This window comes from Buteo buteo, chromosome 10 (assembly GCF_964188355.1).
Source record: "Buteo buteo chromosome 10, bButBut1.hap1.1, whole genome shotgun sequence".
Taxonomy (NCBI): Eukaryota; Metazoa; Chordata; class Aves; order Accipitriformes; family Accipitridae; genus Buteo; species Buteo buteo.
In genome coordinates, this window is record NC_134180.1 from 35,192,515 (window position 1) to 35,217,197 (window position 24,683).

General features: G+C 45.8%; 1 long non-coding RNA gene across 1 annotated transcript; it reads left to right on the forward strand.

The window, feature by feature from the left end:
• The first annotated feature begins 4,018 nt into the window (after nt 1–4,018).
• LOC142035200 (uncharacterized) lies at nt 4,019–23,259 on the forward strand. The gene is made up of 5 exons (XR_012651821.1): nt 4,019–4,398; nt 4,519–4,750; nt 6,054–6,304; nt 7,424–7,566; nt 21,353–23,259. It is a non-coding gene; the product is annotated as an uncharacterized LOC142035200 (long non-coding RNA).
• Nucleotides 23,260–24,683: the final 1,424 nt, after the last annotated feature.

The window sequence follows — 24,683 nt, forward strand, 5'->3', positions numbered from 1 at the left end:
GTATCTGGCTAGGAAAAAATGTATAGCATCTTTCTTTAACAGACTGGAGTGTGACACACTCAGGATCCCTGTTACGGGTGCAATGTACAGCAAACGCTGATTTTCATTCAGGTTTTCGCAATCACTGCTATCTTAACTCCAAGCCTCGTTAAATCAACCTCAGCTGAACTGTGGTACAATGTTACAGTGCAGATCCTCCTGTTCCCCAATGGGAAACTAACTTGGACTCAGGAGCCATCATTTAACCTTGGAGTCTCTGAATCAACAAGGCAGTTTCTGCAGAGACACCTGGCAGCACACGCATTTTATGCTTTACCATGGCTGGTAAATCCTGGGTGGTTAAGTAAACTTAACCTTCATTTATGAAACTTGCGAACCAAAGGGTAAAATGTGCCTTGTGCAAGTAATTACGTAAAGGTCTTAGAGAGTGGAGTTATCACTTAAAGACGCCGGGCATTGCTAATGAGTTGACTGAGAATTGATCTCTCTGTAATTTAGTTATTTATATGCAGTTCCTGTTTTCCATGCTCAGCTATAGGTCAAGCCCACTTTGAACTGCTCAGAGACCCCCAAGTTTGTCAAGCAAAGTCCCAAAGCCGTGGCACAATGATATTTTAGAAAAGTAAATATTGTCCTGAGGGGCTTTAAAAAGGAGGCAAAGCTGTTTGCTTTCTAGCTGGTTCTTTAAACCGGACAACTGCTTCCTGTTACTAAGGGGTCTCTCAGCAACGTGACTTTGCTTCTGTTAAATAGAAAAGAGCTTCAGGAAAAATGTCAGTACCACCTTCCAGGTATTTTCATATCCCAGCGAGCTGGGTAGGAACAGCCTTGGTTTTCTGAACAGAAATACGTGTGCATTATTCTGCAAAAGATGTAGCGTGGGGTATGATGGATCCTGGGTTGTTGGAAGCAATGAAAAAACTCAGGCTGCTACACATTACCTTCAGGGCTAATTTTATGCCAAATGGCTGTGAGCGATGTTCAAAAGCCTGTTTGCTGCCCTACAGATTCATGTCTGGGCATATATCGACACATCACCAGGTGCGTGTGTTATCCCATGTTTGTAGGCTCAGGTGTGGACTTACCGGTGCTGCTACTGAGAGGTCCGTGCAGATGGGCTTTCATTTTCACAAGGGCACCTCATGGGGAGGGACAGGTGATGCTCTGCTATGTAAAGGTACATTTTGGATGCCTGAGCTGGCATCCGTACACCATGAACACCACACTCACGCTGGAACTGGGCGCCTGTGAGAGTGCCCACGCTGCTCCTTTCTGCAGACTCCAAGCCACAGGTTCATACAGCCTGGGCAGACAGAGCCCATGTGAATTCGAGCACACCTGGGCCCAAGTAGCCAGCATCGCCCAGAAGACTAGCTGAGCTGAGGTTTTTGAGCCCAGTATGGCCAAGAACTGTAGAATGCTGCTCGTGCCTGAATGTGGCTATTTGGGAACCGAGCTACAGACTGGCCGTGGCTAAAGTAAAGCCAGCAATGCAGATGGGGAGCCTGGAGTTTACAGGGCTGAGCTTGTTTCAGTCAGTTCTTCACCTGACAACACAGTCATCTGGTAGAGGGCTTTCTTCCTCCTCGAACTGATGTTACTGAAAATACTGGCACTCACGGGCAAGGAGCTGTTTGCAAATAGCTGAGGCTGTGTAAGGGACTCTGCCTACAATGGTGCAAAATTTGCCTTGTAAACACTGATGACTCGCAAAAGGAGGACATTCCTGAGAGCCGGCTGCTGCTGAAAATGGGGCTGGAATTGCCCCCCTCTAACTCACTTCCATAGCTGCTGTGTTGGTTTATGACTCACTAGCGCATATGAACACTTTCAAAACAGTCTTGCTTTGCTCACTCATGTCACTCAAGATTTTTAAATTTAGGTATTGGGTTTTTTTTTTTTGAGAATGACATCTTTGACTTGTAGCAAGTACCCTAGATAGAGCATTGTCCTTTCTCATGCTTCCTTAGTTGTGGTTGAGAGACTGAAGGTACCTGGGGCAGCCAAGTCTCCCAACCTGGCAAATCATGAGGTTTGTTCAGCTTTAACAAACACAGCCTCTGCGGAAGGACTTAAATCAGGCTCTGCCACGCTCCTGTGCCTGCCGTTGCAATTCCTCACCTGCTGAACACCCCTGGGACAGCAGAGGAAGGGTGACGGTGGCACACAGCTTTCTCCACAGGCAGGGCTTAACCCATGGCAGCAGCAGGAGCCTTGCCCTGAGACTTCTTGTGGCTGATGGACATTGTCATGGAGCATCTCTGTTAGATAGTTGTCATCTCTGATGGGTGATTTTTGCCCCAAGAGCCCTTCAAGGGACTCAGGATGGACTAATCCCAGTCTGTATCACCCTGTGTCCTCCCTAGATAGATTTGAGGAACAATTGGGGGTCACGTCAGCTTGATCCTGCTGGTGAACAGACTCCTGAAGGTTGGAGGAAATCTGCAGAAGAGTCTCACTGGCTCTTTCCCCACCAGTTCTTGGTAGCTGGTGCCTCACCTAAAGGTCCGTTTCCAATCGGGTGAAGAGGGAGATTCTCAAACATGTGGCAGCAGCTCTTCAAGGAGAACCTTACCACCATGTGAACCTTAATAACGCACCCTCCCTTCCCTTACGCCTTTAGCAGGCTTCAAATGTCTCCCCTAAATCTTCCCTCAGTGATCCAAGCCCTTTTCTCCATCCCAGCAGCATCCCTCCTTGCTTCTGCAGGAGCTTTGCGGGGCAGCTGATGTGCAGGGAGGAAGGCAGCCTTCGCCATCTAGTGAGCAACACCATCACCGGCAGCTGCAGCTGAAGGAAGGGCTGATCCATGGCTCTGATGAAAAACCTTTTTTCTCACCTCTGGAAGAACGTACTAACATACCAAGCTGAAACCTATATCGTACTCTCCCGCCCACCGTCATTAACATCTTGCTGACAAGCTTTTGTAGAAAGCAAATTACTCTTACCTAGAATTTAAGCATTTCACCTCCTGGGAGGACCGCTGCTGCTAAAGCATGTGTTTTCTCTCCTGCTCTGCTTGGGGCTGCAGTCGGAGCAACGGTAGCACCAAGGGAATGGGGAGACAGATCAGTGTGACATGGTCATTTAGCTAGATATGTAGTACAAAGTCCACAGGTGGTCTGTGGCTCTGTTAAGAATAGAAACAAAATGCTCTGTGATGTACAATGCATGCACTCAGGAGAAATTTTTTTTTCTTTTTTTTTTTTTTCCTTCTTTTTTTCTGGGATGCCCATAAACATACAGGGTCCAAATTCCCTCTATCTCAATTTAAGAAATGTCTGATAAATGAACGCTTCTTTGGAGGGCTTCTAAAGGTTACCTGACATCTGCTGAGAGACACTAATGAGCAGGAAACAGGGCAGGAGCTATTGATAGATCCATTCCTGCCTTCCTGTCTGGTTTTCTACTGCCTGTCCCCTATTTTTAGCCTTGTTTCCAAAGGAAACAGGGGATTGTGTGATTGCTTTGCCCACATCGGTCTATCAGTCCCTGCTTAATCACTCAAACAGGCAGGTTTCAGCCAGGTTTGTGTGTGGAGTAGACTCCTATTAAACCCCTTAGTGTTTTGTGGAAATCAATAGCCAGGGGAGAGGGAAGGACTCCAGATCACCGCTCTGGTTGTTAAACGAGTCCAGCACTTTATCAAGTCCTAGTGAAGCCACACACAAATGGGATTCAGATAATGGGGATTCATAAATTCAACTATAAAGTTACTTGTTATTATTATGGCTAATTAGTACGTTAAATGTATAAAGCATTTTATATAATGTTATATTATTAATTGTGTTGCAACAGCATGTTAACAACCCCTGACTAGGAAGGAGATTCAGTGTGTTACGTGCTGTACAAGTGTGTAACATGCAGATGATCCCAGCCCCGCCGACTTGGTGTTTCTTCAGGCATCACATGCCACAGCCACTGCACTGGTTTATGATGCTGTCAAATTCAGGACTTGGACGCTATTTTAGAAGGCCTATTTTAGAAAAATAGGGAAGGATTTTCTTCAGTTTTTATTAAATCCGAGGGACATCATGAATCAGAGCCTTGGCAGGGCTAGAGAAAAGCTCATTTCAGCTGAGGATGATGGTACGATAGTGATCCAAGTGTCCATCACTCAGTGTCACTGAGACCCCTCAGAAAGAGCTGTTGCAAAGCAGAAGCCATGTGTTGGGCTTAGCCCTCCAACTGCTGTAAAACAGCTTTTAAGTGAGTCACTGTGACCCTTTCCTGCATTTCTCCCGTGCATTTCAGGGATCAGGGGAGAGGTCAAGGGCTATCTTGAAGGTTAGGAGATGTGCTCACTGCCAAGGGCCATTCCTGAACAGTCAATATTTGGTCTTACACAGAAGATATGAGCAGGAGATAAGAGGGTGCTGAGACACATCCGCTGGGAAGGTGAGGCCAGGCATCTGAGGAGGGGGATGAAGATGGGGACAGTGGGGCAGAGGATTGCCCATAGCCCCACGTCGCAATGGTGGCACTGCTTTGCAGCTCACTGGTCTTTCTCTTTGCCAGGTCACATGCAGATGGAGGAGCCTCGTCACTCCTTAAAGGAAGGAATAAGCAGCTTGGCCAAGGTCAAAGGACAAATCCTCATTAAAACCCAGAGTACCTGAACTTCAAGCCCAAGTGCAGCCCACTTTCTGCCAGTGTTATAAACGGGGAGCCCATGTATCCAGCTGCAGAGCATAGTGCTCTCTGGGGTGCAGCGTGGCAGCTGGTCGCCCATGTACCCTGCAAAGCAGAGGTACGTGACCTAATAGATCCTGTATTCAGTGGACACTGTGGGAGGACGGCTCAGTTCTGGTTGTTTGAGCAATCCCAGGACTGTTGTGCTGCGAGCTGGAGGAGAGGTCAGAGGGCAGGGAGAATGGGATGTAATCTTGAGTGTTAATATGGAGTTAAAATCCTGATCATTTTTAACTCAACGGGAGAAATCTCTCTTGGCTCTTCCTTTATCCCCAGCAGACTCAGCCTGGTGCCTATTAAATACCTATTATGTAATTGCAGTATATATTGCCTACTTAAACGCCTTCTATCATCTGATTTACATGATTGGGCTATTCATTCTTCCCTTTCCCACCTGTTTCTCTGTGCTCCAGAGCACCACTAAATAGCCTGCGAGCTTCACCAGAGGAATGACTGCAGCCCGTAGCAAAACAGCCCCACGTCTGCAAGTGGCAAGCGGTTTTAAGGTGCTCAGTGGCCTGCAGTGACACCTGGGCTTGGGGAGCCCAGCTCCTCCTGAAGCCGAAGTTCAGTGTACTGGAAAACTTTGTTAAGCTGTGTTGACAAAGGAATCCTGTCCCTGCACCTTGGCTGTGACTCAGGAGGTACTGAAGTCCGATGGGCAATGGCTTAGTCTCTTGCACAAAGAAGCTGGAAGGCTCCTTTTACAGTTCAAACGGATGTTTCCCCAGGCTCGTAAAATACACAGTTTAAGTAGTAGCTATATTTCTAAGGCTGGTCCCACACCTGCAACAACCTTGTAAATGGCACTGGGATATATGGCTTTAAGACTCCTTGTAAAAAGTAAGATCAACACAAGATTTACACGGTTTTATGGAATTGTTTTATAAGCTATTTTGACAATGAATCCTGCAATCAAAATCACCTCTGGTGTTAATCATGGAGGAAGCATTTAGCAGGAGCCAACAAAGATTAATCTAAACCCCTTTGCTAGCTAGCTCTGGGACTGAGCTGTGCATCTCTCGAAACCTAAGGGCATCACTCAGGCAGCAGTGCGTAGAGGCTCTGGGGTGGTGGGGGCAGGTCTTCGAACCCTGGGGAGTGGATGTGTTTTGGGATGTTTCACCATGCTCAGAAGGGGATGGGGACTGGGCAAGGAATACAGGAGGTAAAGCCAGAGCTCAGCCTCAGCCTCCCATCCTCCCCTGCCCAGGGATCGGGGACTTCAGGGTAGGGGTCCATGCAGGTAAGGGAGAAGGAGAGGATACTTCATAGTAAGCCAAGATTAAGCGATGTGTTATTGGGGTAGGTGGGGATCAGTGTCAGTGCATCAGCTTGTATCAGGAGTGTTTCCTTTACAGGTGTACACTGGCATGCCAACTCCTGTGTATCCTATGTGCTGCAGGAGGTGGTGGCCACAGCAGGGGCCCACGAGATGGCTTTTTTCCTGAAGCACGTACAGCCAAAACAGCAAAGCCGTGGGGAGCAAATCTGCCTCACCGGTGCCTGCAAAGCTGGGGAGGTACACAGGGGTGTCCCCCTCCTCCTGCCTCAGGTGGTGATGTTGGCTCTCTTAAAATCATGCCTCAGCCTGATGTTCAATAGTGTCCAGGTATCAGTCGAAGCTTTTCCACATGGCATATTGACTGAAAGTCTCTGGGAGGGGTGGGGGTATTTAAAATACTCAAATCTCCTCACCTTAGTGCTGGGCTTTGCTGTGCTGTGTCTCACTGTCACAGGTCTGGGCAGAGGAAGGTTGCTTACCAGAGTCTTGCCATACATTATGAAATGAAAGAAAACAAGGGGGAGAGTCAGGGAATGGGAATAAATGAGACTAATTTCAAGCTGTTTCAGTGGCTGGGAGCGGGCAAGGGGTCCCACTCCCAGCACAGGGGTTTGACAGACCCGCAGTGTTTCACCCTTTCTGGGTGATTGCTGGGGGCTGTATGGGTGAAGGACAGCAAGGGGTTACTAGTTGAGAGGAGAGCAGTAGTACTGGCAGTGGGAAGCAGTGGCGGTGGCCCCTTCTCTCCCTTCTGCCTGTCCCATGCACAGCAGCATCTCAGACCTACGCTGGCAAGTGTTCTGGAGAGCCCCAGGCAGAGGATGCAGCCCTGACTGGCCACCAGCTCTCTCGTATGGAGTAATGTGCAATGAGGTTTTCATTGCACAACTGTCACAAGCCACAGACTAACCAGAGCCTCGCCACTCACTGCCGATGAGTTAGAGCATCCTCCCAGCTGGTCTGGGCAGCCCTTTGGCTTCCTTCTTTCGAGACATTCTTCTCCCAGTTCACTTGAAAACTCTGGTGCTGAGCCTGACCTTATCCACATTAAACAGAGAGCTGAGGCTCCCCGCTGCCAGTGTGCTCTCACTGCTCACCTTCCACGTCAGCTCTCAAAGAGAAGAAGTCAGGATCAAATTGGTACTTCCTCCATGCTCCCAGGATGTTCCCAGTTTTCTCTGTAACTTTATGTGTGAGTGTAAAACCAGCTGTTCTGGGTCATACCCAGGTCTGCCTAGCACCATTTGCAGGGCTCCTACAGTAGCCACAGGCAGATGCCTAGGAAAAAGCAATAGCAAGGCAAGGACATCATATTTCCCCCAAGTGTTTTCCCAGAATGACTATCTGCAGCACAGGGGATTTCCAGACACTGCTGTGATTTGTCTGCTGGTTGCCCTGGGTGGAGCTGTTTTCCTGATGTTTGTCCAATATTTCCTTTGCCCCCAGTGGACTTTCTACATCCCCAGTATCCTTCAGCAAGGACTTCTTGGATCCTCTGCTGCTCAGGACAAACCGCCGCCTCCTCCTCCCACTTGAACGTGGCTCCCAAAAGCTTTACCTGGTGGCTCTGAGTCCTGCACTGGAAGAAGGTGAGCAGCTGCTGCCTTTCTGGTTTCCTCTAGTGACTCGGGATTTGTAGCTCTCTGCCATCCCTTGCCAAGCTGTTTCTTTCTTACATACTTACAAGTCCCAACTAAAGGCACAGGGACGTAATATGTTTATATTTCCAATTTCTTCATGCACTGAAGGCACCCAGAGAGAATAGCTGGAGGCTGAATTAGGTGCATGGTATTTTGGCATTCTCTGCCATTTGGCCCAATGTAGCTAGTCATTATACTGAGGCAGTTCTTGGCCCTCTGCGCAGGAGGGATGTTTCATGCACAACGTAACTCCTTTGCAGTATGTGATGTGGCCACGAGATGTCTCTTCGAGCCGTACACGACTCCAGCCTGGTAAACAGGGGTCCACGCTGGACCACAAGCTGTGGAGAAGCTCCTGGGGCCAGCAGTTGGCACCATCCCTGGTAAACACCCCCCCTGCTGCAGTTAACAGGATTGGAGAGCAAAGCCGTATGCGTAGGCACAGGAGATACCTTTTATCAGACCTGCAGGTGAGAGAGAGAAAAAAAAAAAACAACCCACAAACCCAAACAGCTAAGCTTTCAAACACACAAGGTCTTTTTCACTCCAAAAATAAGAGCCGCCATCTTCAAACTAAATCTTAGCTGAGAACAATTGCTCTGAGTCTGATTGCATTTTGTTAGTTATTCAGATTCGTGGGGAGAAAAGCCTGATTGATACCTGCAGAGAAAAGGCAATGGCATTAGCAAGGAGAGAAGTGATAAGATTGTTGGCCAAAGAGAGAGAGAAAGAGAGGAGAAAAGAGAGATGGGTGGTTGCTGGCTGTTGAGATAATGAAGGCTTTACTGCTGCTGGTTTTAGGGAAATACATGTGCCATAAAAACTAGTGCATCTGTTAGTTCTAATATGCAGCAGATCTGGGAATTTAAACTTATCTCTTAATGGTATCTTGTAGGTTTCCCATGAGGCTCTGGACCAGAAAGCCAGAAATGGCGTTGATTGTTTTGTGAAAAATGTTCTCCAATTGGCAACTGAGTGCATTGGATGGTAGCACCCCATAATGTTCAAATAATAATTTCCAGTAGATTAGCATCATAAATTGGCAACAACTTCCCAGGACAAAATTGATCCTGATCAAAAACTTGCCTATTGCTCTGGACGCTATCAAATGACCATCTTCCTGCTGAGAAAGTGCTGATGGCCATGCCAGGACAAAATACTCATCAGCCGCTCTTTAGCTGGTTACCATCCCAACTCCGGACCAGAACCATTTCTGCAAATAAGTGGCAAAATGTTTGTTTGATCTGATAGCTGGAGCCCTTTGTCGGGAGCTCACAACGTGAGAAAAAAAGAGAAGAAAAGCTCTGGCTGTAATGCAGCTGGAATGAATGCTTTCCTTGCCTGCCGATCAGAGCAGATTATAGTTCACCTGCTGTGAACTAATCTCTCGGGGAGAGGGTCAGTTGTTTGGATAGTGTTGCTAATGGAAGGCAAAACCTTTCTCCGCGTTCCCTCCTTCAGCGCTCTGTCTGTTTTGGAGATGAGTCAGTCCTGGGTTATTCATCAACTTAGTTAGGAGCTATCCACCCAAGTTCACAAGTGCCTCTAAAGTGCTTTACAATTACAGGAAATTATACTTAGGAGCTAATGTTAAAACACAGCTATCTGCTCACTCCTCCAGCACGAGAGGCAGAGTGTCAGATTCGTGGCCCCCATTATTTCATTGTGTTGGAGAAAATACGTGGGAGGAATTGATTCCCTACTGCAACGCTCCTCTTTGTGCACCTGAGCCCCGCTATAGTGCTGGGGGGGACGTTTCCCCGGGGGAGGCTGGGGAGGAGGTGAGGCAGCGCCGCGGGGAGCCTTTCTGAGGATTGCACCAGGTCCTCGGCTTGCTGCAGAAGACCACGTCAGAGCTGTGCTGTGGGCAGGGGGCCCCGGCAGCCTGCCTGGCTCACCAGGGTGCAACGGGACATGTCTCCTTACCGGGGCTCAGCCCCCCATCAGGTGAGAGGATGGTGAGGGTCCCCCTCCGGGTCTGCTGTGCTTTCGCTCCCTCCAGGTCCCTCATCTGCAGCCCTGGGCTCTTCACCCCAGAGCATTTCACGGACAAACACCTTTTGCTTGTTTTATCCATAGGCCTGCTCGTGCAGGACTGATGAACGTGCAGGATTCAACCCAAACAGTCCCTGTGTCAGGGCAGGAGGCTCTCTCCATGCCCCACCGGTCCCTCTGACCCATCTCAAGGTCATGTTCTGGACTCTCCCTGAGGGCCAGATCCTCAGCTCCACCTCTACTTTGACTAAGGGTAGATTCAGCAGCAGGATATGCTCCAGAGGTTTGTTGCTATTTAGGAATTCCCTGTGGATCACTTATCTGCACGTGGGGACGTAGTATTTGGTTGGTTTCTTATTTTTGTCTCCTTTGCAATGGGGCTTTTGGAACAAAGTCAATAAATGCACACATGAACATCAGTGACTCCCATTTTTGTCTCAGAGACAAATCCTCTGTTTAGATAGTGATTTTTAACCACACTTTAACCCACATAGTCCTAAGCAAACGGTAATTTATAGTCTTCTGTATGGTCTTTGGAACTGCTTAGTAGATGGTTTGTACTACCAAATTTTAGTGAGAAATGTTTGGAAAAGGGGTACTTGTTCAACAACGACTTGCAAGATGTAGTTAAAATGACAAAAATGTTGAAAAGCAAAATAGTCCTTTTAGTCCTTTATTGTTTTACTGCTGGAGTCCGCAGCACCAATGTTACTAGACAAGGGCTCTCAGGAGGATGATTTGCCAGCATCAGGCCCACCCACCTTCAACCTCCCAGCTTTGAATGTTCAAGGTGCCCATCTACAGCAGGGTCCGTCCATGTAAGCCTCACAGGCAAAACAGGCCCAAAAATCACATCTCCAGATGCTTCTCGTGTGTTCCTATGTACTCTGACCTACAAAGATACACAGAGATACTTAGCTGTGGACGTACATTTGTTAGACAAGATACCAGTTCTAGAACAATGAAGGTTTTCCTCTTCCCCAGCAAAACCAGCCCATCAGTGGGCTTTTGATCATGATGTTACTGTCTTTTCTTTCCAAGTGACCAAAAAGGTATTTTTAATTCAAACCCCTGTTATAGGAAAATTTATAACCATGGGTAATGATAAATCTTTTCGGGATGTACAAAAGATGCATATTTTAGTCTTGTGTAGCCATTGAGTGAGATCTCTATTTTATTGCCTCCTGTTTAATCCAGCTTTCTCCTTGGGACACCCAGCTGCAGTGGAACATACATATTTTGCTATCTGAGGCCATTGGCCTTATGATTAAGAGGAGGTTTTTCAGTGCTAGCAAGATGATCATCAATTTTATCTCCTGTAATTTCTCTGTCCTTAACTCTACAATGTTTCCATAATTTGCCTTTGACTTAGTAGCTTAAATTTGTCTGTAAATCTGTTCTCCTGGGAGTGTAAGAAAACACCTTTTTAAAATCATTCTTATGTGGAGAGACACTTGCAATATTTTTTATTAGTATTATTCATTACTTTTATGACAGCGCAAGCCATGGCTGAGGTACTGAGCAATGACACAAAGCTCTGAAGAGAAAGAAAAAAAAAGAAATAGAGAGTAGAGGAGCCATTTTCACCTTTCTGTAATAGGAAAGAGGGAAACTAAGGCACGATGCCCCAGGTCCTGCAGTGTCTGTGATACAGCTGGAAATCTGGAATCAACCCTCTATCTTCTTTACCAGGCCAGTGCTTTAAATTTCAGCATGCTGATTTTCCCTCCAATGTGACTAAATTTTTAATTTTCACTTCTGTGAAATCCCTTTTTTACCCTTCAAAATACTTGGGGCATGAGGATGCTAAAATACCAGAGCAAGTAGCAAGTGTTTGTGCTCTGTATCTCTGTCTGAAGTGGGTTTTAGGGAAAAGATAGTAGTAATTCCAACAGTGTAATGTTATTTTTGTGGTTCAGGTACCACTGTACCCGGAGTCATGCACACAAGTGTCCAAAGAGTGGGTGCTCTGTTAGCACTTTTATGTTAATAAAGAGCTAATCATGATGAGATCCCCATCCTGTGGAAGCAGGACAAGACTAATCCTGACAGCCCTGAACCCAACGGAACTCTTTGCATTGCCCTCAGTGGGGCTTGGTATCAACCCGTTGGAGCACAATGTTAAAATTAAGGGCTGCTGGACTAGTAAGCAATAATCATTGCTGGGATGTGACCACATAAACCCTCAAAAAACCACTAAAAGCTGTCCTTCTTAGCAACAACAAAACCCCTTTAATTTCTTTAACTGTCTGTAGATGGCACTATGGCAGTAGAAGTTTTTCAAGGAGAAATTTGAAGGGAATGAGCCAGGAGCCGGGAAGCTGGCGGCTCCTGCCCTCTGCTACGATGCTCCTGGACTGGAGGGGAAAGAGAGTATATAATTTTTTTGAGTGCTTTACAAGACATCAATCAAAACAAGTCAACTTATTTCTTTCTTAGGGGTTAAAACTAGTTTTATGATCCAGAGGAGATTAATTTCTTACAGCATCTCTGTGCGCTTCATAGGTGGGAGTAGGGCAGAAGCGCATCTGTTTCACCTTTCTCATCCTTTACAATTTTTCCATAAACTATTCCTCACAGTGAAGGATTCATTTTTGTATACTTCTCACCTTTTATCAGGCTTTCAGGTGTTATTTTTCTGCTGGTATCAGGTGCTTCTCTGTGACTTTCCCACTTCAGTCGTCAAGAGCATGGAGATATCACTGAAGCCTGAGTTTCCCACATTAAAAATTGGCTTAATTAGAGTCCTGGTGGGAGAAAATATTATTCTTCAAGACAGAAAGATTGGTGGCAAATCATGCTAATGAAGTATTTAGAAACCAAAGAGACAATACTTAAAGGGCTAACAATAAGAGGATGACAGTGGAACAGGGAGTGTACAAATAGCAGGGTGGTATTGCATTTTCAGTTTACATATTGTTTTATGTAATTGCAGCATTGTTATTGCATCTATCAGAAAATCACTTATGCTCCTGCCAGAGCAATTCTAATGCTCTGTGAGTTCAAGCTAGCCTTATTGTCTTGCTTTTCAAATGCTGTCTGATTTTTTAGTAGTTGGACTCAAGGGATATTTTCTCCCCAGAACAATGAATTGTTTTACATCTTTCCTAATAATTAAAAAAAAAAGGCAGCAATCTTACTTCACAGCTGCTAACTTCAGTGCTGGATGAAGCAAGAAGCTGAAGCACAGCCCTGTCGTTGGGCAGACCCGTCGCAGTGCGTTTTTTGCTTTGGGCCCTTTCGCTGCAGAGGAAGAAATGGCATCGTGGGCTTAGCAGCTGCAGGGCTTGCCACTGCAGCAGCAGAGCTGGGTTTAGTTTCAGTGTCCTGTGATGAGCTTTGGGAGGCTCAACTTTTCCCAAGGTGTTCTCATAGCCCAGTTTTAGGAATCTAATTGAAGTATGGCTATCGATGTCAGCAGGTAAGTGTTTCCAGACAGTGGGTGAAAGCATCCAAATTCAGTGTTTTAAGGTAGAAATGGCTTATCCTCCTTCCTAAGGTTAGATCCTCCCAAATGAGTTCAATACCTCTCTCTTGCACTTCAGTGGGAGCTACAGACCTAGATCTATCTGAGGAGGTGAGCCTTGGTCAGGAGAGGGCTGTGCCCATAAATTTAATTTCAGCCGAGCCATCAATTTGCCTGAAGTAGTCAACAACCAAATACTGAATCTGGCATGAAACCCGTGACTAGTGGAGCAAAGAAGCAGGAACATTTCTTTATAGGGCACGCTAATGGAGGGTAAGAACTCAGTTAACTTCCAGGACTTTTCTTTCCACAAACGTCTTGATTTTAGATTTTAAAAGGCATTTTCTTTCCATAATGAAACAGATGCAATATGCAGCTTCCCTTTCCAGATGTGTTACTTGAATTTCCCGAGGCGAATATGGTTCTCCATCCCCTGTTTCAGAGGTGTTGCACTTCTGACATTCAATTGCCCCTTCAGAGCAATGATGCTTCTGCTACAATGGGGACAGCTGAGGAGAATTAAAAAGACAGCCCCAAACAATTGCAGAGCATGTGCATAGCATGTGTGGAAGTAGCTGATGCCGTGGGACATGTGTCCTTGGAAGCCCCCAATCTGTCCCCACCACTGCCCCACTCTGGGCCCTGCTATATGTCAGTCCCTAAGAGCTGTGTCGATGCACTACAGGTTGTCTCTACAGCATCTCTTTGCGCACGTGAGTTCAGATTCGGGGTGTCTTCAAGTTCCATTCTCATGGAGATGTCCTAGAGCACGCAGATCCTCTGCTTCCCCCCACTTTACATTCATACCCTACTGCTGCTGCTGCCCAGCCTTTGGAGGCCGTCACCCCAGGGCAGAGCTCAAGCCCATTTAGGGTCTCTGCAGCTCTTCACCCTTGCTATGGCCTCAGTGCACCAGTGTTCTCCATGCCTAAAGCTACATGTGCTTTTCTTGGCAGAATCAGTCTGCTAGGAGCAGGTCCTGGGCATCACAAGTGCCTAACACAAAGCAAGAAGGCAGTTGCTCAGAGGGTTACGGCGTGGCTTCGCTCTCAGCAATAGTGCAGTGAGAAACACTGGTCTTTAGCTAAATTCTGGGGAGTTGCGACACTGTGCCTTCCTTTCAGCAAAATGTGAGGAGTGGTGAACCATGTATCAGGCAAAAATTAATTGTGCCTTCCAACCGCTGGTCTTTGGAAACTGCCTGCACGGTGCGAGAGTGCAGCAGCTTCGGGTAACCAGCTGCAATGGAGCTGTTGTTGTTGTTATTATTATTATTATTATTATTATTATTATATAACTGCAGTGCTATAAGACAATCTGTTCTTCACTTCGGCTGAGCAGCCACTGTTTGGGATGTAAGCAGAATGTTATGGCAATCAATACATTAGGGGGCCTTTCCATTAAGTGATGAGTGAAACCAAAGGAAGAAATTATGCTTTGTACTATGAATCCATTTAGCCATTAGATCACAGTATTGAAAGCATAAAGAAAGGGTTGTTTTAGCTTTCAGCTGGCCAGAAAATGCCAGTTGGAAGACAACAGGAGGCTCCCTTTCACAATGTAAGAGCCCTTTCTTCCCTGGATGAAGGGAGCATTTCTGGCTGCGGCCTCCTGCTGCTTGTGCGTGTTTCATTCTTCTTACTCTGGACTGAAATGCTCCTGTCAAAAGGTGGAAAACAAATCTAATTGCACACGACATAAATAAAGTCTTGCTGTATATCAGCGCAGTATTTATCTGCAATAATTTTGGAATGATTATTTTGTTGCTTTCGCTGTAACCTAAAGCAATTCCCTTGCAACAGCCAGGTCCTACCCTTGCACAAAGCACACCATTTACAGGAAAAAATTAATATCATACCAATCACTGATAGCCAAAAGGATAAATAACGTGTCACAGGCCATGGTACGTCTGGGTCTGACCTGCTCCAGCCCTGGTGCTAGACCTGAGCATGTGGGAATGCAGACGTTGGTATCTGCTGTCTGAGTGCTGCTGCAGTTTGCACTATTCTAGCACAAGTGAAAAATGAGAGATGCAGAGGTTAAAGGCTACCCGCAGGGCAGCGCACTGGGGATTCAATCTTATTACCTGTGCTGGCTGTCCATGTGCTTTGCTGTCCCCGTCAGCTCCCACCGCTCGCTTTGTGCCTCAAGGATCTAAATTACCTGGCAGTCCCTGGGGCAACACCGCTCCTGCTCCTGTGCCACAGCTCCCACCCAGCAGCAGTTCTTGACCTGCCTTTGAGCAACGTGTGCTTAAAGAGCAGCACTTCGGCTGCCCTCTGGAATTAGGCTTGAGGAACGCTGTGGTTTTTGGGTGGAGAATCATCAATTTTCTATTATTTTTGCAAAGGACAATGGGTGTTTGGGATAGCTCTTCTCACAAGCTTCGGCTCTGCACTTAGCATGAATTCCTCTCCAAGCCACCCACCTACACAAATCTCTGATGCCAGAATGCATTTACGCGAAGATATTTAGTCTACAGGACAGAGCTGCACAGTGTAACCCTTAAGCGAGAAGCAGGGTGATCTAGCTGAGGATTAAGTACATTTCTTTTGGAGTTGCAATACCTGACAGCAATTATGGACCCAGTATAAGACTTCCAAGCAAAAGCTTTCAGTGATGTGGAAATATTTCCCAGCGTGTTTCTGAAATTGTGCCGTTCCTGAAGGCTGTGTTGTTTGTGTGAGGTTTTCCTCACTTGCCCATCTTGTAACAGAGCACTGGATGCCTAGCTCATGAGTCTGCCCTTAAAAATCTGAGCTGATCGGTGCCAGCATGAGGATTTCAACAGGGACTGAAATGACTCATGTCAGAGTCTTCTCTCAAGCTCTTTTAGTCTCTAACATGTTTCCCAACATAAAGATATGTGTTAAGTATCAATACATACTGGCACCACAGGTTCTTGGTTTGAACTGTAACTTATGCTCAGCATATTGCACTGTCTGCTTTGTTGTCCCCAGTGTCCTTCAGGGGAAAGAACAGGTGAAAGGACCGTCTGTTGCTCCCTGGGGAGCTGGTCCATGGGGTGGGAGCAGAACAGCAGATGCCCATACACCTAATCTCATGTGCCTGAGGTACCTCCAGCCCCTTGAACTCAGCAGGAGGGACCCACCAGGACCGGTGGTCCTCACCTCCACCACACTCTTCCAAGTTTGCTGTCCATCATGTCAGGAGCTCATCTCATTTCACACACTGACAAGAGTGCTACTACTCCACAGCAGCATTGCTAGGACTAATTGGGTAATGATGGTGCTGGAGTGTTTCCCTTCCCCCAAAAGAGCTAAACAATCTTTGCTTTTCATTGCCACAGTCTGGAACCACCACCACATCCCTCCACTGACTGTGGTTTTGGCAGTTGAGAGACTTTTCGTTTGTTTTCAAACATAGCACCTCCTTTTTTTTTCCTCCTACCTCTCTTCCATTGCCGTGTTCTAGCTGCCAGCATCAATGAGTTAATTCAAGGGCAGCCGTTTAATTCAGAGAGCTGTCTGCAAGACAAAGCTCTTGGTCATCATTCATAGAAAGGGAAGGGCTCCCATGGCAGTAAAACAGAAAAACTCGGGGTCTGGCAGACTGATGATGTCGCTCCAGACAGGAATCTGTTTGTTTGTTTGTTTGTTTTTAATAAAATCACTTCTCTCCTCCTTGCATATAATCAGGTCTTGCAGCAAACCATTTCCATCATTTTTTTGTCAGACTTTCGGGTGCAGCTCCAGTGTCACAGAGCATCTGTGCAACCTGCTGCCTCACAACTGTCTGAACAAGTTGGGCATCCTCTGTGTTTTGTAAGATTTCCAGACCTCCAAGCCTAGTCTGTATGATTTTTGCACTCTCAGTCCGTCCCAGCTGGCATCAGAAAGTTTTCCCAGGGGCGGCAGGTAGCAGGAAACAGAGTTAAGCTGTGTCTGGTCCTGCTTCAACTCCACCTACCCCACAAAAAGTCTAACCCATGTTGGCTTTGCAAAAGACCCAGCTTTTTAAAGGAATCTTTTACTAATGAGTTCATTCACCTCAATAGAAACTGCTCTGCGGAGCTGGGCACTAGCTTTTATCTGTCCTTTGAGCCCACCAGCAAAGCACACAATCACTCCCAAAGCAAACACATTCCAGCGTGGCTACCAGCAGATGAAATAGCAGACTCTGTTGGCATGGATGAGGTTATTGCTTGAGAAAAAATTGCAGGATTGGACCCCTAAGGAGTGAAAGCTGAGTAGAAGACGGAGCTGACAGGATGTTATGTGTACTCTGCAATTCCACTGTGTCCACTACCCGCTACATGGCCTGCTAACATCTCGCCCTTTCTTTTTTATGAAACAATCTGTATGTTTTCAGCTCAGAAATAGATTTCTTTTGAAGTTTAAAAGCAGTTATGTCATAGCTGAAACAGCTGTTCAACAACCACCCAAGCAAGAGGCAGTTCCCTGGGCTGCCTGACTTGCAGTGCTGAGCTGGCTCTGTGCATGCGTCCCCCAGCACGGAGAAGAAGCAGGAGGAAGCACGACCAGCTGAAATGGTACTTCGGAGAAGGCCTGTGGATGGGTTTGAGCTCCGCAACACGTCACTGTCTGAAAGCTGGTGCACAGTGGACGTGGCCTGCCTGTGCTGCCCTGCAGTCGGCAAGGACAGACCAGACGTGGGGTCTCCCCCACCGCCTAGAGGTCTCTTTCAAGGTGGGACGAACTGGCACATTTGACCATTCCACGGGTTTCAGAACACTGTTTCAACACAGGTGTGCAACCCTCAAACCTCTGCACGTGTGCACTCAGGCAATTTAGGATGAGGTTTCTGCTATTTCCCCACCACTGCAGGCCCAGGGCTCTAGCCACGGCACGGGCTGAGCAACCCCCATGAGGACAGCGTGGCCATCCCTAGCCCTTCACGTGGCTCCCCAAAAGCTCAGTCCCAACGCACAGAGACCTCAGAGTAAAACAAGACCCTTACAGAGCTCTTCTGCAGCTTGTAGATCCCCATCACGGCTCGCCACCCATTGGTGCCACACCAGGCTTCGTGTCCTGGTACCTGGGCTGCCTTGGCACAAGTCAGGCTGTCTTTTCGGTACCTGTAGCACATGTTAGCAACACCTTGTAACGTCACCCAATGTGATACTCTAAGTGTGGAAGAAATCATGGGTGAAAGAGAGTACAATTTATTGAAATGAAGCTGGCGACGGTGCCGCATTTCTCCTAATAAAGAGACCAGAGGGCTGCAGACATTATCTTCAAACACTGGGTCTTACTCATGAACCCTGTTTTTCGAAACAAACCTCTGGCATGTGGTGTACGTGCCACAAGATGTGAATAACAGCATAAATATATTCCTGTCAGCCTGCTTATGGCCATTTCTCATAATATCTTGGAACAGCACAGAAGACCACATTGAATATGAAGTTTCCACGATTAACCAATGGTTTCCAGTGCTGCGATTATGGTTTAACCAAAGGCTATTACTTTGTGCAGCCCAGCACTTCAGCATCATCATCATCAAATTATCACGTTGCAATGACATTTTGCTCCACACAGAGATTGCATTCAAGACAATGTTTGCCAAGAGCGAGAACTGAGTTGAGGTCTTCAGCAGTCTGAACTATGGGAGGATTACAAGAAGTTTGATTTAGACAGAGCCCATCCATTAGCAATTATTCTTAATAACAGGCCTTATAAGCTTAGAAGGAAGGAGTACTTAAAAGGCCCTAGTTATAAAGGCCCATACAAAAGCTAAGCAAAGTCCAATTCCTGGCCTCAAAACCAGGCTGAACAGGGGAATGATGCTGCTAGGAGAAAAGGGAGGTGCAAGTCAACAATGAAACTGTAATATCACCAGTGTAAGCAACATTTTCATCTAGAGCAGAAATGTTGATTTTTCCATTCATTGACATTTAAATATTTCTGCTGTTTATCAATGATAGATGTATTATTATTTTGGCACTTAAAAATGAAAAACAAAATTGAAAATTGGGTTGTTTCATGTAAGGCTATTTATTTTGTACAAAGCCAAACCATGTTGGTTTTTTTCATTCTGAACTTACAGTATGAAAGCACATTGTAACAAGAAGTCATTCGAAGCCAAAATAAAAAACTACACATTTCTGTCCCATAGTGGGCCATTTTGAGTTTAACTGATATACATATATGTTTAATAAAAAAGTTGGCCAAGGTTAAGGGCGTTCACTGAATGTCTCAGCATCATTCAGTCCTGCAATTCTGACCAAAATATGTTATGTGGATGGTGATGGTGGCCTCTAACTCTAGGAAAAGGTAAGTTTTGACATGGTCACCCTCTGGACAGATCCTGCAGTGGGAGTGTCTTAGGTGCAGAGTACAGCTCATTTTGCACCTTGTCCAATTCCTAGCTTGCCTGGCAAGTTCTGCCATGACACATCCCAACCACATCAGAGATATTTTGCATGGTCACAGCAAACAGTGGAGCTGCACAAACATTGCATATGAGTCAGCTGTCATTGAGTTTTGGGTTTGTTTTTTTTCTTAAATGATTTTTAAGTTGGTCACCCATCATAGGAGACAAACTGAAATGCCTTTGCAAATATTACACATATAACTGCATTCTCAGAGCAGAAGCTGGCTGGGACCAAGCACAAGAGCATCTGTTAAAATAGCTGACAACAAGCCACATAAGCTAGAAATATTTCTCTAAGGGAAGAGTCAGTCTGGGTGGCACCATTGAAGGAAGCAAGCTTGGGTGACTGCTTTCAGACAGTGCATGGTACATGAACTGAATCCTGCCTTGCATGTTTTTGAAGACAGACAATGAAGAGGCAGTGGAGTACATGCGTTAGCTTTATGCTTTTTAAAGAATTTCATCTCATGTGGTTGGAGAAACCCATAATCCTACAATGCTTGAGTGAATGTTGTGACAGGAACCAGTCCCTGGTTGAACCACTTGACTGGTATTACACAGAAAGACCACTCCAGAGCTGAACTCTCAGGTCAGCCTTGCCTAAGAAAAGATTTTTAAAAGAAGACATTTATTTTTTTGTTCTAATCCTCTAGGTTATTCCTAAGTTTAGTCTTTGGGGCAAATTTCACATATTCTGCTTTTATGGAAACAGCTTCTTTAAACACTAAATGAAAATGATGCCCTTTGGTGCTTTTAATTCACTGTCTTTGCAGTAATTCGTGCCAAAAAAAGGAGGCAGGGGAGCCTTTATAAAGCTCTATTAATTGAAATAAATGAGCCATGCTTCTGAGAACAGTGTACCATAGAGGAAGGGCTGCCTTTTGAATCCTGCTCCCACAGCTGTCCCCTGTGATTTCAGGCATGTCATAAAATCTACTGTCCACCTCATTTTCCCACCTTATTAAGATGGGGCTGAGGTTGTTCTTTACCGGACACCTCTGGGTGTTGTGAAGTCTAACTCAGTGCTTCAGAAGTACTTGGAGGAACTGGAGTTTTATTTTGGAAACCATCGCAAGTGCTAGCCTTTCCCAAAGAGTGGCATTTATGAGCATACTTTCATTAGTCCCTTAGTTTTTTCTTTTTCATTTTGAGTCTGGAAAAATGTGTTGAAAATCATTTCACTGGGGCCCCTGGGACAAATCAAGCTTCTTGCAGAGCGTGAGCCCTAGGAGATTGCAGAGCGGCGAGGTCAGCTCCCCGAACCCACCAGACAGCAATGGAAAGCCCCCCACTGGCTTTAGGCTGGACCCAAAGCCCCCCACTGGCTTTAGGTTGGACCCAAACACTTGACTTTTTCCCAACTCTTTCATTTGTAAGTTCAGGCTCAGAGAAAGGCACACGGAGAAGTATGTGTCTGCTCCCTTCCTCCTCTCCTTCTCCCCAAAGACCGTTTCCATCCATCCAACTTTTTTCCCAGATATGGTATCATTTGCTTCTGTGACTAATCTCTGGGCAGGAGAGAAAAATTATTTTGAAAGTTCAAGAGAAACACAAGCCAGCACATTTATGAGTGTTTTTCTCCTCTTCCCTGCCTCTGAATGACTGGAGTTTTATTATTCCTCTTGACCGCATGCTGAGATAGGTACTTTCCTTTCAAGCAGAGCCTGTTGCTGGCAGCAGGCTACAGAGGCTCCAAACCTGGTATACACTTTTGTCTTTGTGTCTGAATCTTCCATTAACACCAATACTTAAGCCTTTTTCCCCCCTCCCTTAGTATTAATGCTTTTGGATAAAGATGGCCCAGGAAGGCTGAGGTTTCAAGGAAAGTTAAGGTAAGTATTATGAAGAGAAACCAACCAGGTCTCAGAATTTTGCTCTCTCTACATGTATCATGATCTCACTTCATGTATCTTTTTGCAGGCCTGCTCAGCCACAGGGAAAGACCCAGGTGTTGGTACCTCATCATTAAACCCGCAGGGATGGGGAACCAAGCCTTAGCTCTAGCCCCAGGCTCTGCACGGAGAGCTGTCTCCATCTGCCTTCCCTCATGGACTCAGTCACGGCAGAGCAGACTCAATGCACATTGCCACAAACAAGGTCAAGAAAAAAATGTTTGGCTCTTCATGAACTACTTGCATTTCCCTTGGAGGAAAAGGCAGCAGCAGGATAAAGTCTTTGTGTGGGTGGGATCCTGCTCTGAGGGCCACGCTTGGCCCATGCACAGCCAGAGAACACAACCAGCATTGTCCATCGTACAACCACAAAACTACCACACTTATGTTTGCAGTGCACATGTTATCTGGACTAATATGTCTTCAGGAGGATCTTTCTGGTTGAGAGATGATATCACAGACTCTGTGTCCACTCTTGGTCTGGATCATTGCTAAAAGAAAACCAGTTCTTGGCAAAATCCTTGCTTCCTACAATTTAGATGAATACAGTTTGTCCAAGAAAGCTGGGTAGGTGTGAGTTTCTGTCTCTTCCCCTTTTGAGAATTATTTTTGCCAGTGCAAAACAGAAGATAGTAATGCTCTCACTAAAAATGAGGTGAATGCTCAGGCTAACTTGAGTGGGTGGAAAGGACTTCACACAGGATGAAGCTGGGGACAAACCTACCCTTGCCAAGACAAACAGCTGCAGAGATCTCTGGAAAGAAAAAGGGCCCTACTGCACTGCTGTTCAAATAATGCAGCCACATAGAGCTAGTTGGGGCTGTGTATCCATCATGTTATAATTAAAACCAATGGCTTTCATATGAAGAAAGAAAAGGTACATCATAAGTCATGCAAGAGGACTGGAGAACTGATATTGTTAGGACAACAAACTGATATTCCTTAGCACAATAAAGAGATGGGACCTGTGCAAATCAAAGCAGAAAGCTCCCACTTTCCTTCCTACATCTGTCTTTCATTTGCTTTGCCTCTATCTGCCTGTTGTTGATGTTTTCTCACATTATCTTGGTCCCTTTGTTCAAACTGCATTTCATTCCAAGAAGGCAGGGAGCACCAGGTGTGAATGAGGGCTGTGAGCATGAACTCACTGTCATAGTTATTATTGTTATCATTCCTCTGAAAATCAGCTCGATGGAGGTTTGGCTCTGTTAATTTGTTCTGCCGTTTTAACCGTATCCTTGTTAAATGTGGAAAAATGGAATAAAAAGTGCAGTGCTTTGGATGATGGCTTGCACCCAAAGGTGCAACCTAATCTAATGAAGTGCTGGCAGGCTCTGGAGCAAAGTGTTTGAGATGATTGCAGGATTGGGATCTGCTGCTCAAATGAATCAGGTGTTCAGGACTTAATGCAAGCCCAGGGCAGTCAGTGGAAGGCTTTTGACTGGACGTCGGCTCAAACTCTCACCAAAGCTGCACACGTAGTGTGGTTTACCAGGTGTTAAACCCATGGAGAAGGCAGAGTGGTTTGTTAGATACACAGACTGTTATGTAGGCGCAGGTTAACTCAAAGATGTACCTGTTGGGATTTTTGAGTCCCGCCTCATTTTTTTACAACTGCAAAACTATGTTGGCAATGCCAGGACCCTGGCCTGGAAGTCTGTCCCATCATCCTGAAGTCCTGGCACTGGAACCTCACACAGCAGTGCTCTTGAGACATTCTTGTGCTGACACAAGGAGCATCCTTCTACGTGTGAGATGGCATGGGCTGGTGTAAGTGTAGCACATGCAGCTGTAGGGCAACTTTTTATCCCAGCCTGCTGTTACTATCTGCCCTTCCAAAACCCAATACCTGAAACTCACTCACTAAATGTACAGGGAGATATTAAAAAGCTCTTCTTTGTAGTGGGAGAAACTGTGTTAAAAAAAAGAATACAGAATTTGTAATGCTCAATAAAGTTTCAATGTTTTCTATTTTAAGACCTCAGTAAAATTAAGTTATCATATTCCCACCATCCAGCTATTTAGCAATCTAAACATATATTATTTTTTCCATTACTATTGTTTCCATTACTGTCAGTAGACTTGTGGGTGTCTGGTTATTTTTGTCTTTGGACATCCTCTGTGATTTTTGGAGTCCTCTGACTCCACCTGTACATCCATCTGGGATATATTTCTCAATGGTCTCCTCTGCTCCGGCTGAGCCCCTGGAGATGCTATGGAGCTCCTTTGTGTGGCTGTGTTAGATGGGCACATCTTTGGGATGAGTCTGGAGCACAGACTGCCATAACGTTAAGCTAAACTCCAGCTTTCCCCCAGCTTGGTATGACATGTTCAGTCCCTCCACAAATCTGGTGCAATAGGAACAGGTCTGCCCTGATTCAGTGGTGATTAAGTGCACAAGCAGTAATGTGTTTGCCTTCAGAACTGCTGCCTCAAATACATTTGCCTGTAAGTCATACTGTAGCCTCAGTTCTAAAACAATGACGGTTACGTGATCGCAGTGTGCTGCAACTGCCCCTTGGCGAGCAATTTTTAAAACTGCTCACATGGATTTAGAAGTCTCAAATATAATAATTTCTAGGAGTTTCATGAGAATAGGCAGCAGGCAATAGATAACAAGGAAGCTCTATTAGTACCTCCTCTCAGGGACAGGTAGTAAGTTCAGTCATTAATAAATACTGGCAAATCTGCAATGGGGTGAAGGGGAGACGTGCTAACAAACCCCAGAAGCCTTCATTAGGTTTGTTGCTCACAGCACAACATGCTTAAAAAAAATATAAACTAAAAAATGACACTTGCCAAAAGAGGAAGACACACAGGCATTTTATGCTTGAGTTCTCTGCTAGAAAATGACACCTCCCCCCCCAAAAGCAAAAGTTCTCTTGAGTATTTTTCCCCCATTTAAATGTTCATCAGGAAGAGAGGCCCAACAACACTCTGCATTTTAATTTAAGCTCAAAATGGTTAAAATTAAAATAAATGAATAAACAAACAAATATGGCAGCAGACTGCGCTTGGATATTTCTGCACTGAGCTTCTCTGCAGAAGCCTTAGCCTGGACCAAAGACGGGTGCAGGGCAGTGGTGGAAACCCCCACTCAGTGATATCTGCCTGTGGTCCACAAGTCCTTGGGGATCTCCTATCAAATTCCACAGTTTGCAATAAACTGAGAAAAGATGTTATATACATTACAAGTACAGCTAGGAGTCTGCACTCAGTGGAAAATACTGGAAGGTCACAAGCCAAAACAATTGGAAACCACTGACCAGACTGAAACATAGAGAGCACTTAGAGGCTTCATTTAGCTAAATACTCCTTCCAACCCGCTTAGCGTGGGGAGCACTTGTGGGTGACACTCA